The 13,504-nt window shown below is 45.6% G+C and overlaps 1 long non-coding RNA gene and 1 other non-coding gene across 2 annotated transcripts in view; one reads left to right on the forward strand and one right to left on the reverse strand.

The window, feature by feature from the left end:
- The window catches only part of LOC131499372 (uncharacterized), an 800,352-nt gene that overhangs the window by 240,361 nt on the left and 546,487 nt on the right, over positions 1 to 13,504 (reverse strand). The gene's annotated exons all lie outside the window — the stretch shown is intronic.
- LOC131500512 (small nucleolar RNA SNORA17) lies at positions 28 to 140 on the forward strand. The gene has a single exon (XR_009256327.1). It is a non-coding gene; the product is annotated as a small nucleolar RNA SNORA17 (small nucleolar RNA).

A 13,504-nucleotide genomic window follows, 5' to 3' on the forward strand; every position in this document is an offset into this window, starting at 1 on the left:
AGGAGTCCTGGGTCCCCCGGAAGCCCCTCTGTCCCTGGCAAACAGGGGAGCTGGCCCCTGAAGGGACAGGGTGGTAGAGAAAAGACAGGCGTCTGTGCCCAGAGGTGCTGACTGGTGAGGACGTGCTGCTGCCTGACATTTACGTGCGTGAGTGTTTGCTGTGTGCCTGGCACTGCTCTGGATTCCCTTGTGTAAGCCCCAGAGTGATCCCACGAGGCAGGTACCATCCGGGTTTGCCAACGAGTAAATTGAGTCACAGGAGGGCCGAGCGACTCTGTGAGGTTGCAGGAGCACTAATGTCAGTGCATGAATCTTGGCGGTCCAGGTCCAGGCTGAGCCCCATCTGAATTCGTTGCTTGGATCAGTACACACACACACACACACACACACACACGGGTCCCCCGTGGCACAGTGCTGCAGCAAATGTCATTTCAAAGAAGCCCGGTCTCTCAGTGGAGGACGTTATGGGGATCAGGACCAAAAAGATCCCAGCTCCCAAGCAACGCTTCCTAAAACGCCTCTGCCCTCCGTTCCATTCACCTGGTCCACGTCTATTCTGGATCCTTCCCTTTCTAAACTTCCAAAACCTTCTTCCCCTTCTTCCCTTCCTCTCTTTCTCTCTTTCCCTTAAAAAAAAAAAAAAACAAAAATCAAAAAACAAACAAAAAAAAAACCCCTCCCTGTCTGCCCGCTTCTCCCAGCCCCTCTAGAAGGAGCCCTGCCAGGGGCTGGCCACAAAGCAGGCTTCCTTCCCTCCTTCCGGGAGCTTCCCCTCTGGCGTCTTGCCACAGCCCAGGACCCAGGCAGGTGAGACAGAACTTTCCTAGGCAGTCAGATGGGAGGTGTAGGTATGGAGGAGGAAAACTGGGAGCCCCACACATTAAGCCACCCTGTTCCCTCACCTCTGACGCTGCTCCCTCTGCACCCATGGCTGAGCCACAGACCCACAGCCCATCGCCGTCAGGACCCCCAGAACCTGGGAAATCCTTCAGACCCCATATCGGCATCTCTTTTCAAGCCCACGTGCTCGCTCCTGGTGTCTGTGCTATTCTTGCTGGGGTGGGGCTTTCTACAAAATCCCTCAAAGAACATTTAGCGCATTTTGTTTACTTAGTGCATATTTCAAGCTCCTTCCTGGGCCAGTGTTCCCAACCCCCTGGGGGGACGGTGGGTCTGACACACACTGTTTAAATGTGGGGTCCGCTTCACTCGTGCCACAGGGCTCACACCCAAGTCCAGGGAGCCTGAGACCACTCACAGGGAGATGAATTCAATAATACCAACATTTTGTGGGGGCGTCTGGGTGGTTCAGTCGGTTCAGCATCCAACTCTTGATCTTGGCTCAGGTCACGATCTCACGGTTCGTGGGATTGAGCCGTGCCCCACTCTGTGCTGACAGCATAGAGCTTGCTTGGGATTCTCTCTCCCTCTCTCGATCCCTCCCCACCTCAATCAACAGCTTAACAGGTACAGCCATAACCATTAGAGAACACACCCAAGATCAAGGTTGGTTCCTTGGCACACATGTACTGAATGCCTCCTGGATGCCAGACACCTCCAGGGGCTGTGGTTACGAAGACACAGAACATGGCCTCAGCCCTTGTGCAGATACGAGCCTAGGTGAAGGGGTGGGCCTGTGGGCAAGAACAAGAACGAAACAATAGGCTCTGGGTGATGACAGTCACCGGGATCGTGGATCACAGGATCCCGGGAGACAGGTGCTGGGAGCAGTCAGCGAACACTTTGTGGGTGCAGAGGACCAGCAGGAGGAATTGGGAATGAGAGCCATGAATTCCACCTGCAAAAGGGACTGTGCTAATGCTTCAGCCCACAGGATGTGCTGTAGATTATTCTGGGCCAGTGCTGTGCTGGTTGCACCCCCGAGTGTATGAGACAGGCAGTGCCACGTAACAGACACGGAAGACGGAATGGCACGCGCGATCATGATTATTACCAACAAGTCCATAGTGTTACGGGATCGTAAAATCAGAGGGTTGGTGCACCCAGGAGATCTCCTAGAACTAGAAACTAAAGTATGAGTGGGTTGTTCACGTAGAGAACAGACACGTGTGAGAGGGAGTTGAGTCCCAGAGAGACAAAGACATGAACAAGTATGTCGCACTGGGCAGGGTGGGTGGAACGTGAGGGAGGGAGGCGGATGGAAAGGTGGACCGGGATGGGGGCCCTTGGCTGAAGAGGCTGTGTGATGCGGCGTTCAGGGGTTTGACTTCGTCTCCTGAAGACAGTAGAGAATTAGACAGTAGATGCTATTCTCACTGTTTCTGTAAAGTCAACAAAAAGGCCACTTCTTACTTATCAGTGTTATGGGACAGCCTCCCCAACATTTTTACAAAGGCATGAGTTTGCTAAGCAATAAAGAAATGATCACTTTTATTAAATATTTATTAAATATACACTATATGCTGAGAACTGAGAACTGGTCCAAACCCAGGTGACGGGAAGGGGGGCAATGGAGATAGGGTGCCTCCCTCGGGAGCCCACATCCTCGCTGGGAGAGGACACTTGCACCCCAACTGATATTTAATCCTTTAGTTTAAATTATGTGGGTATCCAGAACAGGGTGTGGACCTGAGAACCATGAGATCTGTTCAGCAGGAAAAGTCTGAAGGCTGAAGGACTCAGGTGAATGAAGGGCCTTGAGGCAGAAAGAGCTGAGCTCAGATCTGAAGGTGGGGAAGGCATGGGCCACATAAAGGGATGGATGCAGGTGCTGTGGGCAGATGGGCGTGACCGACCCCGAAGCAAGGTGTAGAGGGCTGAAAGCCACCTTCTTCCCCACCGCTCCTTCTTTCCTTCTTGCCCTCTCCCTTATTTTGAGAAAACTGTAAACCCCCGCGCAGTTACAGCAAATAATGCAGAGATTCCATATATGTGACACCCAATTCTCCCCATCTGACATCTTCTGTAATTCCAGTAGAATATCCCGACCAGGAAACCGATAGGACACTGATGCCCATTTCTTTTTCTTTCTGTTTTTTTTTTTTTTTTAAGAAGACGAAACTTCACACATAAATAATAAAAACAGCCACTTCATTATCAAAGAGTCCCAGCATCAGGAGTAACTATTTCACCTCCCTCAGACAAAGCCTCACGTCTCTCTGGGCGAAAGAGCCTATGTGCACACACACGTGTATGCATGTATGTATATAAGGGTACAGACGCACACATAGACAACTAGATGATTTTTCCAGCCTATTAAATCATCTAACTCAAAATTGGAATTGTTACATTATTAACTAACCAAAGATGACTCTTCTCTCTTTAAGGAAAAAAAAAAAAACTAACTCTATCTTTAAGTAACGTATTTGAAATAGGATATTAAGTTATAACTCCTGGGGACGGGAGCTTGTAATAATTATGTTGAACAGCTCCCTTGGTCTTGAGAAGAAAGTGGGCAGGAATATTTTTTCCCCTTTTTATATCATTCCAGTTTGGCCCTGGAACACTCATCATTTTATAACAATTCCATGTGTCATCCCTCCTACCATCATTCTATTAGAGCCTCGCTTCCCTCAGGATTTTTGAAATAGATTTCAGGGAAGGGGAAGTCAATGCAATGCCTTTCCTTACTGCAGGTTCACATTCCAAGTAAAGATTCTGTCCCGCGATACAGTTAGTCCTATTTTCTGTCAGGAGGAAGAGATCGAAAAGAGAAAGCAAATGGAAATGTGAACCGGGGCGCAGGAAAGCTACAGGGTATTTGTAAGAATCAGAGTGATGTGCCTTTTAATAATGCACAAAGAATGCACACAGACACTCCGACAAGAGCTGGTAGTCACCTGGCTAGGTCCTTTACAAATAACTTTCCAAACATCTACAACAAAACTACGAACTATGCCTTCCTTATTCATGCCCATTTGCCAGATGGAAAACAGAAACAAAAACAAAAACACAAAACCAAAACCAAAAAGAAAACAAGTCTCAAGGGAAGAAGGCAATTGCTCTGAAAGTCACAGAGAGTAAGAGAAAGACGTCGTGAGTCAAACTCAGGTCGGTGCAACTCAAGACCCGGTGATCTTTCCACCGCATCACCTCGCTGGAGTGCAGTTGATTTTTTTTTGATATAGCGTTGCTGAGGACAAAGAGAGTATATCCCTTGGTGATCTGAGATAGAATCCGGGGCCTCCAAGGTTGTGCTGTAACTAACTGATAATGAGACTGGCTTGGAGCTCAGATGAGGACCTTTCGGTAACTCTTGATCCTTAAATTGTAACTGTGGATTCTTGTCCTTTCTCCGGTGGCGGAACACCGCATGGATTTTGAAATAAAAATCGTAATTATAGATCCCCTTGGGCAGTTCCGAGGCCTTCAGGAGAACGGCACCCCCAACCATTCCAAAGTTTTACTCGGAAGAAGGTTAGCCTTGGAAGTTTTCCTCTCTCTTGCCATGGTTTGTGGAATCTGACCCCGGCCCCCGTCCTATGCCTTATCTGCATTTACTTAATCGTTCCTTGCAACAACGCTTTGAGTTCCAAGTTCTAAGTTCTAAGGTTACCTCATGTACACGATAAACCTCAGGGGGGTGAGGAATTGACTCGGGGTCCCTCGAAGAAGCAGCTGCACCCCAGGGACGGGAATCCAGGTCAGACTGTGCTAAAAGGAGCTGGCTAATAACTCGGAAGCTAATCATGGCAGAAGACTGTCTGTAGCATATACTTTTCTAAATAAAATGCCCCACACCGGGCCCTCTTCACCTTTTCTGTTTGGATGGCTATCACATAGCCTTTCCAAAGCCCTCTCAAAGAATACAGCACTAGACTTCACTTCATGTACGCCAAGGACATATGCAATGATGCCCCAAACATGCACAGACAATCCTCATCACTCACACATTCCGTATTTCCTAGAATTGATCTGTAATGCCAAAATTGATCCTTGCAGTGTTTTGTGGTCACTCGTGGACAAGTGCGGAGCAGCAAAATATCTGGGTTGCTTGATGCTCGTGTTCCCTTGAGGTAACGAAGGAGATGCCCTGCCTCTGTATTTCAGATTATACTGTAAATAATGTCCTTTTTACAGTCTATTTAGTGCCACATTCTAGTGCTTTTTATTGGAGAGTTTGTTGTTTAAAATGTCCCCTAGACACAGAGCTGGAGTGCTGTCTAGTGGTCCTGAGAGTAAGAACACCAGAATGTGTCTCATGGAGAAAACAAATGTGTTAAATACGCTTCACTCAGGCATGGGTTATAGTGCTGTTGGCTGTGAGTTCAATGTTACTGAATCAACAGTATGTCTTAAATAACCGGGCAGTTATATATTTATCAGTTGATGAAAATGCGACCAGAGGCTTGTAGGAACCTAACCCTGTATCTCCCTTAGGAGCAATGGTTCAGTATTCACTAATTCAGTTTTCACGAATTCAGTATTCACGGTGACTTTATACAACATAACTCTCATCGCTACAATGCCTATAAAATAAGAAATAACTGAAAACAATCTTTGCATAGGAGGACAATATTAAATTAACTTATCCATACAATGAAGTTATATGAAGCCATGAAAGCTAAGTGGTCAGAAGAATAAAAAATTACCATTATGTAATGCAAATGGAAGGGATGGGAGCAGAGTAGTAAGCTATGTAAATCCCATGGCTCAGAATTTACATAATTGGGACCTAGCTTTAAACACACACACATGAAACCCAACTTGAAAGGAAAGTTTCATGGTGGTCACCTTTGTGTAATGTGCTTATGGATGTTATGGAGGGTCTTTATAATATTTTTAAGTTAATTATGCTATATATATTTAATTTATAATCATAACTGATTCAACAATCATAACTGATTCAAAATAGTTTCATCATTTGATAGTCTTTATAAATATGTCCAACCCTTTTGGAATAATATACAGATACATCAAGCACCATAAAACGCTCATAAACATTGCCCTGGTGATTTGTATTTTAAGGAAATAAGTTAAAATTTGGTTAAAAATTTGGTGCATAAAGACATTTATTACATATATTTTATTCAAGAAACACATCTGAAGCAAATTAGTAAAAATGCCAGCAGCATGAGGTCAGGAACATTGCAACATGAACACAATGAGATACCATGTAGCTATTATGTACGTGTATTTAAGAAATAGTTAATCAGCACTTACTGCGGGCTAGAGATATAACTGTGAGCAAAAATGATACACTGAGGAACTTCTGTTTCTCCAGAAGGAAGCAGATATTAATCAAAGAAACAAACACAAAAAAGTAACACTGCTCTGATCAGTGTTAAGGAGAATGGTCCTTTTGTGATTTAGGAGGGAATAGTGACCAAGCGAGGGAGTGAGGATTCTTAGCTATTTCCCCAAGAAACATGCGACTGAGCTGAGATGTGATGTTTATTATGACTCTGAAGACAGATGGATGAAAGATCTATAAATAAAAATGAGACTGGTACTATAATTACAATATGTAAATACACATACGTAGATAGAGATAGGAATTTGCAAAAACAATGGAAGCAGGTCTACTAGGATAGTGAGATAGTGGGGGGTGATTTTTTTCTTAAAGTGACTGTTAATGTCCTTGTAGTATTTTTATAGTTAAAAACTTTAAATGTAGTCATCTCACATTTTTACTTGACCCAATTATATTTTTACATACTCAAAATTATAAATTTATATCCAAACTAACATTTTAATAGCCTTGCATGGTTTATGTTATTATCTTTCCATATAAATATTCTATCTTAGGGATTCAAATTAATACACGTTCACTATCAGAGCAATTGCTCAGGGTTAAAATGTTCTTCCTTACCCTACTGTCAATCAAATGCTCATAATGATTTGGTGAGTTTTTTTTTTCAACTCCCCTTTTTCATGGTTTTATTTGCTTTTCATATCAGAGTTAAAGACTGAAAATATATCAGTGCTATCTAATAAGGTTAAATCTGACTCTAAATAAGTTCTCTCCATTAAAATAATCAATTGATTTTATTAAAAAAGAGAATAGGAAGAAATATACAACAACACTGCTGGTCCAAGGGTAACAGGTTGATCTGGTCAGCCCCGTGTCTAGAATTTGTGTTTTGTGTTCTGGGTCCTCTTCCCCAGTGGGAGACAACAGTGGTGGGTAAGACAAAAGGATTGCCAAGGTCATACAAAACCCACCAGGGTGAGTCTATTCCAGAGATTAGGAAAGAGAGCTCAAGTTCATGTGCACCAAACAATGCTCCCATAAGGGGAGCTCAGAGTGGGCACCCCTCACCCCCAAGCATGTGCTGGGTAAATTAATACATTTCAAAAGCCTAGAGAAACCACACTTCTTTGTGAAAACAAGGATACCTGGCAAAAGTTCTATCTAGGTAGCTCCCCTTGCCTAGGTCCTTGGAAAGACAGAAGGCAATGCTAACCATAGTGCTGAGCCTGTACCTCCCCCCTGGGACAGTTGAATGTCTACCGAGAGTATGATACAGGGCCACCTACCATGTTCTAATCATCTGCAGCAGTTGTAACTTCTAGAGCACTTTAGAGCTCTGAGACCTCACCGACAACTCAAGACTGAAACAAACTTGCAAGAAAATGAAGAAGAGAGCATTGGTTTATGGAAAACCCTATGAGGGACCATCTCACCATCTCCCGGCCTTGTCTTATTTCTTCTCTCTCTTCTCCCTCTGCCTGCCCCACCTCCTCCTTTTTATTCCTTCTTCCAACTTGGTCTTCCCCAATTCTGTCTTTATTCTGCATTTTGTTTCACAAGAGAAGACCCTTCTTCTGGTCCCTCTGTTGATTCTCTGCAGCCATTCTGTTCCCTCCTTTCAACCTCCCTATTAATGCTTTCTTGGTCCATTTCCTTACTTTTTGTTTTAAATTTTAATGTTTATTTTTGAGTCAGAGAAAGACAGAGCACGAGCGGGGGAGGGTCAGAGAGAGAGGGAGACACGGAATCTGAAACAGGCTCCAGGCTCTGAGCTGTCAGCGCAGAGCCCGACGCGGGGCTCAGACTCAAGAACCGTGAGATCATGACCGGAGCTGAAGTCAGATGCTTAACCGACTGAGCCACCCAGGCACCCCCCTCGGTCTGACTCTTTAAATGGGAAAACTGATAACATGGCATTAAAATATTCTCCTTGGTTTTTCAGATCTCTACTTTGAAGAAGGAGCTACTAACCTTCCCTTTAGAAGTGACTGAACTGAGTGTCCCAGAAGTGAGAATGTAGCCCCAGTCGGGCTGGGCCGGGGGTCAGGGGAAGGCAGAAAGGGACACTAGGTAGGGACTCAAGACCTTTCCCCTGGATATTTCGGGGCTCCACGTAGGTGTTCTCCCTTAGAGAGGTTTTCCCTGGACACCCTACCTTGAAGGAGGGTCTCTCTATGGTGCCCTCTCAATTTGTTATCCTGCTGGTTTCTTTTCTGGCACTTTCCAAACATAAAACCTAACTTTTGTATTCCAGTTAAATGTATATCTCATTTGTTTGTTTGTTTACCTTCTGTCCCTACCGTCTCTGAGAATGCAAGCTCCAAGAGAGGAGAAGAGACAACAGATATGCTGCGTCCCATTCAATCCCCAGTTCCCAGAGCAGTTCATGCTGCCTGGGATGTGCTCGATGAACATTTGTTGAATAAACACATGATTACATAAAGAAAACTGACTTTTGGGGTAGAGCCTACGTGGTGCTTGGGTGAAGGGTTCTATGGCTAAAAGACAAACAACTTTTCCTTTTTTTTTTTTTTTTTTAAAGCAAATACACGACCTGAGACTTAAGGATCTAAGCCAGTGTGAGTCATGCATGAAACATTTAAATGAGGTGAAAGAAAAACAGTCATAAAAATAATGACATAAAAGTGTTTTTCAGGTATGAAATCTTTAAAAAGTCGAAAGAAATCTGTGGATTCATTTTAGCAAGATGTTTTGCTTAACCCCACGTATCCAAATTATTATCAATCTGACGCGTGCTATCAAAGAATCACGGAGGGGTTCTTTTGGTCCCTTTGTCTTGGAGCCTTTATTTGAAATCCAGTGTGTGTTTGACTGTGAAGCAATCTCCACCAGCCCGACCTCAGGTCCTCCGAAGGCACATGTGGCTATGGATCCTGCACAGCAGCGGTAGCAAAATCTTTCATTTAAAAATTTATTCATTTATTCATTTTGAGGAGGGGGAGAGCAGAGAGAGAAGGAGACAGAATCCCAAGCAGGCTTTGCCCTGGCAGCGTGGAGCCCCACGTGGGGCTCCAACTCATGAACCGTGAGATCATGACCTGAGCCAAGACCACGAGTCGGATGCTTAACCAACTGAGCCACCCAGGCGCCCCAAATTCTCTTCATTTTTGACATCAGGACCCTGAGGCAAAGAGGGGTGGGGAGCGAGCTATGGCCATGTCACAAGGAGTCTGTTCTGAGCAAACTCAGGCCACAGCTCTGGGTTCTCATTCCTCATGCTGTATACTATTCACCTTTCTAGAAGGGGCTGTGAGCACAGCCTTCACCTGAGCTGCTCAGTTTCGGTCTCACCAAGATCTCCGTGTAGCTATGCAACCTTGAGCAGATGATTCACTCTGTCTGAGACTCAGTTTCTCATAATTTGAAGAGGGTTCTTCATGATGAACCAGAATCAAGTTATCCTAAAAATTTTACTTAAGATAAACCCATGTCACGGGATAAATTATGTCCTCTGAAAAGATTGTTTAAGTCCTAACCCCTAGTATCCAGAACTTACTGGAAAATGGGGTCACTGCCGATATAATTGTTAAAGTGAGGACATATCGGGGTAGGGTACACCCTGCACTCAGTATGACTAGTGTCATATGAGAAGACAGAAGACAGAGACGGGGACACAGGGAGGGCTCCCTGTGACCACAGAGGACAGGCAGAGATTGGAGCAATGTGCCCACAAGCCAAGGATTGCTAGCTGTCATCAGAAGCTAGGAAGAGGCAAAGAAGGATTCTGCTCACAGCTCCAGTGGGGGCACTGCCCTGCTGACACTTTGATTTCAGACGCGTGGCCTCTAGAACTTAAGAGAAGAAATTCCTGTGGTCTCAAGCCACCCAGTTTATAGTAATTTGTTACAGCACCCTTAGGAGTCGAATACACCCATAAACAGTTTGCCAGATGAAACACGGAATGCCCAGTGAAAGTCTAATTTCAGATAACAAAAACAAAACAAAGCAAAAAAACAAAAAAAAAACTGTTTAGCATAAGTATGTCCCACACAGTATTTGAAACATACTTATACCCATTCGGTGTCCTGTGTTGAGATGTTCTAAACCTGGCAACACTACCCATAAATCACATTGGTGTGCGTCAGCCACAGCTTTATAGAACATTAGCTATTGTCAGGATATTATTATGGCTCGATAAGGAGAGGAAATATGTAGATATACACATGCTGTGTGTAAATGAATATATACATGCTATAAACATTCTAACTTTGTAGGTATTTATGAATGGATGTTGTAAGATTCATTTTATTTTCATTATTTTCAATTTTTTTTCTTTAAAGTTTATTTATTTTTGAGAGAGAGAGAGAGAGAGAATGAGTGGGGGGAGGGGCAGACAGAGAGGGAGACACAGAGTCCGAAGCAGGCTCCAGCCTCCAAGCTGTCAGCACAGAGCCCGACGCGGGGCTCGAACTCACGGACCGAGAGATCATGACCTGAGCCGAAGTAGGAGGCTTAACTGACTGAGCCACCCAGGCGCCCCTGTAATATTCATCTTAGCTCTGACTGAAGTTAGAGCACCGACACAATCTGATAAATAAAAATGAAATCGAATTGCCACATGACGAAGGGCCCGTGGGGCGGCTCTCGGCTTCCTCGGGGCTCTGCAGGCCCAATTTCGTCACAGGTGGGCCGGTGCACGCGCAGGCCCCAGCGTGCTGCGGGGGCCGCGTGCCTGGGCAGGCCCCAGTGCCTTGGAAAACCACTGTGTCCCAACAGCCTGTCTCTCCAGCACTGCTTGTGGGTGCCCTTCCCAAACGCTCCCACTGGCTCCTCCCGCTGGAGCAGCAGCCTGGCTGCGAGAAACTGTCAATTTGAATAGCCAAGCAGATGTTATCAATATCTGCAAGATGCACCCATCATTCTTTCAGTGGTATGAACAGGGGACGGTTTCCTTTTCCGTCCCCTCCTTCTCCATCCCTTCCCGCCCCCCAGCTGCGGGCTTCCTGTCATTCTTCCCGCAAGACTGGGGGGCGGGGGGGGGGGCTTCGGGCTCACACGATCTTAGCGGGCGGAGATAAACCGGGCTGAATATTTATGATCCTGCTTTTCGGGAAGAGCAGACTCTGGGTGTGTCTGAGGTTCAGGAAGTTGATGGAAAAGAGGGAGAAATCAAGAAACAGATGTTTTGGGGATGTGTGTATGTGCGCGTGTGTGCATTACAAACAACTATTTAATTTTGTAGACCTGAGATCCTTACTAGAATGTGAATCACAAGTTTCACATCCTAGAATTAATTGACAGTTAATCAGCCCCGCCAATATTTATTGAGAACATACTATACACCCATGATTTAAATGCTGGCGATCTAGCAGTGAACAAGAAAGACTAACCCTGCTTGTCACGAAATTTTCCTAGCAGTGAGAGGAGGCAGATAAGAAGATAGTAAATAGTTAAGTGCTTGAAATGTTGTCTGTAATAATGTCTGGCAATGCAAAATGATAGTGCCGAGAGTGTTGGGAACAGGGACATCTACTTTAGGAAGGGATCTCTAAGGAGATGGCATTAAAAAGACTCCTCCCCAAAGGATAAGGGGATAGCCGAAGGAAGGCAGTGGTGAGCCACGGGGGGTTTTTCTAAAGAAGACGAGCTGGTATCCAACAGTGCCTCAGGAACTTCACCCTAGAAGCCTCTAGAAGAGCTGCTGCCCATCAGAGAACCATGCTGTAAGCCCCCCACTGCATGTCATGAACGGGTTTCTCCTTGCTGCATCTAAAATGATTCTAGTTACGCATCATCCTTGGATGAGTTACGGAAAGAGCCTCCCGAATAATTTTCTGGGTTTCGTGGTGCAGATGATGAGCTCGGGGTGAGAAACGCTTTGAATGTGAGACACTGTGACCAGAAATCCAGGACGTGCGATGATGGGGAGAAGAAGGAAGTGGAAATAGAGATGCACGGGACGCGTCTCCCGCCTGAGCCTGTCTCCTCCACTGGAAGTGGGCATCCTGACGCCTCCCTGGGAAGAGTCTCGGGAGGTTGAGAAGAGACAACACAGGGAAGCGTGCTCAGCTCGGTGCCTGGGAGCAGGTGGCATCTCTTTCCTTCTTTTCTCTTTTCCTCCACGGTCTAAGGAACCCAAATGAGAGTGGGGCACATCTACGAGTGGAAAACTGCAAAAATCTCTTAATCCCAAATTTTTCAGAGGATGTAAAACTATCATGGGACCCAAAAAGCCATTTGAGGACCAGACAAGGAAACACACACACACACACACACACTGCACTCCATCCCTTCACGTACCACAATCTTACTGTCAGTAACAAACATGCAATTCCCTCCGTTCTGAACACAAAATCCACAGTCCAAGCTGACTTAGCCACGGGAGAGATGGAGGTACTGTGGCCAGAAAACTTGCTGTTCGGGGTTTTGTGCAGGCCTCCACGTCCCACCCCCCCCACCCCCACCCCCATGCACATCTCTGATGGTCCATCCGTGACCCTGACTTCACCATAAAGTGTTCCAAGGGCCAAAAATCTTCCTCAGCCACTTGACAAACTTCTGTTATTCTCCTCACGCACCATAATGCATTCTTCCGCGTTCGTACATACGCTCCAATGGACGGAGAGGCGTTCACACCGAGAAAACTCACTTGCAACTAACTGGTTTACACTTCTATCACAATGAATCATAATTGCCTGATTCCTTCTCTTGCCTGTGACTTGATTGTGAGCTTCAGAGGACTGAGACTTATTTATTTGGCTTTGCTGTGTGCTGTTGCTGTCCGGCAATAGCTATCTGTTGAACAAATAAATACAGCTAAAAAGCAAACAAATGAACTCAAAACCACATCTGCACAGCCTGTACATGAACTCACACATAAATCCCCAACTCACGGATAGTCCCGATCATACTCAGGTATACATCCACGCAAAAGCCACATGAGTCAGTTGCATACACGGGTATCCACCCATCTCTTTCTATATCTCAAGTTGTTCTGTACGTCCCCCAACATCCCACATCTCCCTGCATGTAGATAATTCTCACTAATGCCAGGTGCCTGGCTGGCTTGATATGGTGGTGTCCTGGCCTGGAACAGGTGAAAGAGGCTACCCCAGAGAGTTTAGAGCCCTCTGCTCTTCAAAGCTCACTGCTGGCACCCAAGACCAGGTGCTCGGCAGGGGTGATTGTGGTTCATGGGCCTAATTCTGAGGCCTATCTCGGATGAGTCAGAACTTAACATCAGCCAACAGGGGAGACTTAATCTATTTAATATACTCTCTGCTCTGGGGTCCCAGATGGTGAAGAGGCCAAGCAAAGATGTCAAACTGTGTGTGGTCTTTAAATAGCCCTTGATGTTTGTCACAAGAGTTGAGCCTGGGGCCTGGATCC

This window comes from Neofelis nebulosa, chromosome 17 (genome assembly GCF_028018385.1).
Source record: "Neofelis nebulosa isolate mNeoNeb1 chromosome 17, mNeoNeb1.pri, whole genome shotgun sequence".
NCBI lineage: Eukaryota > Metazoa > Chordata > Mammalia > Carnivora > Felidae > Neofelis > Neofelis nebulosa.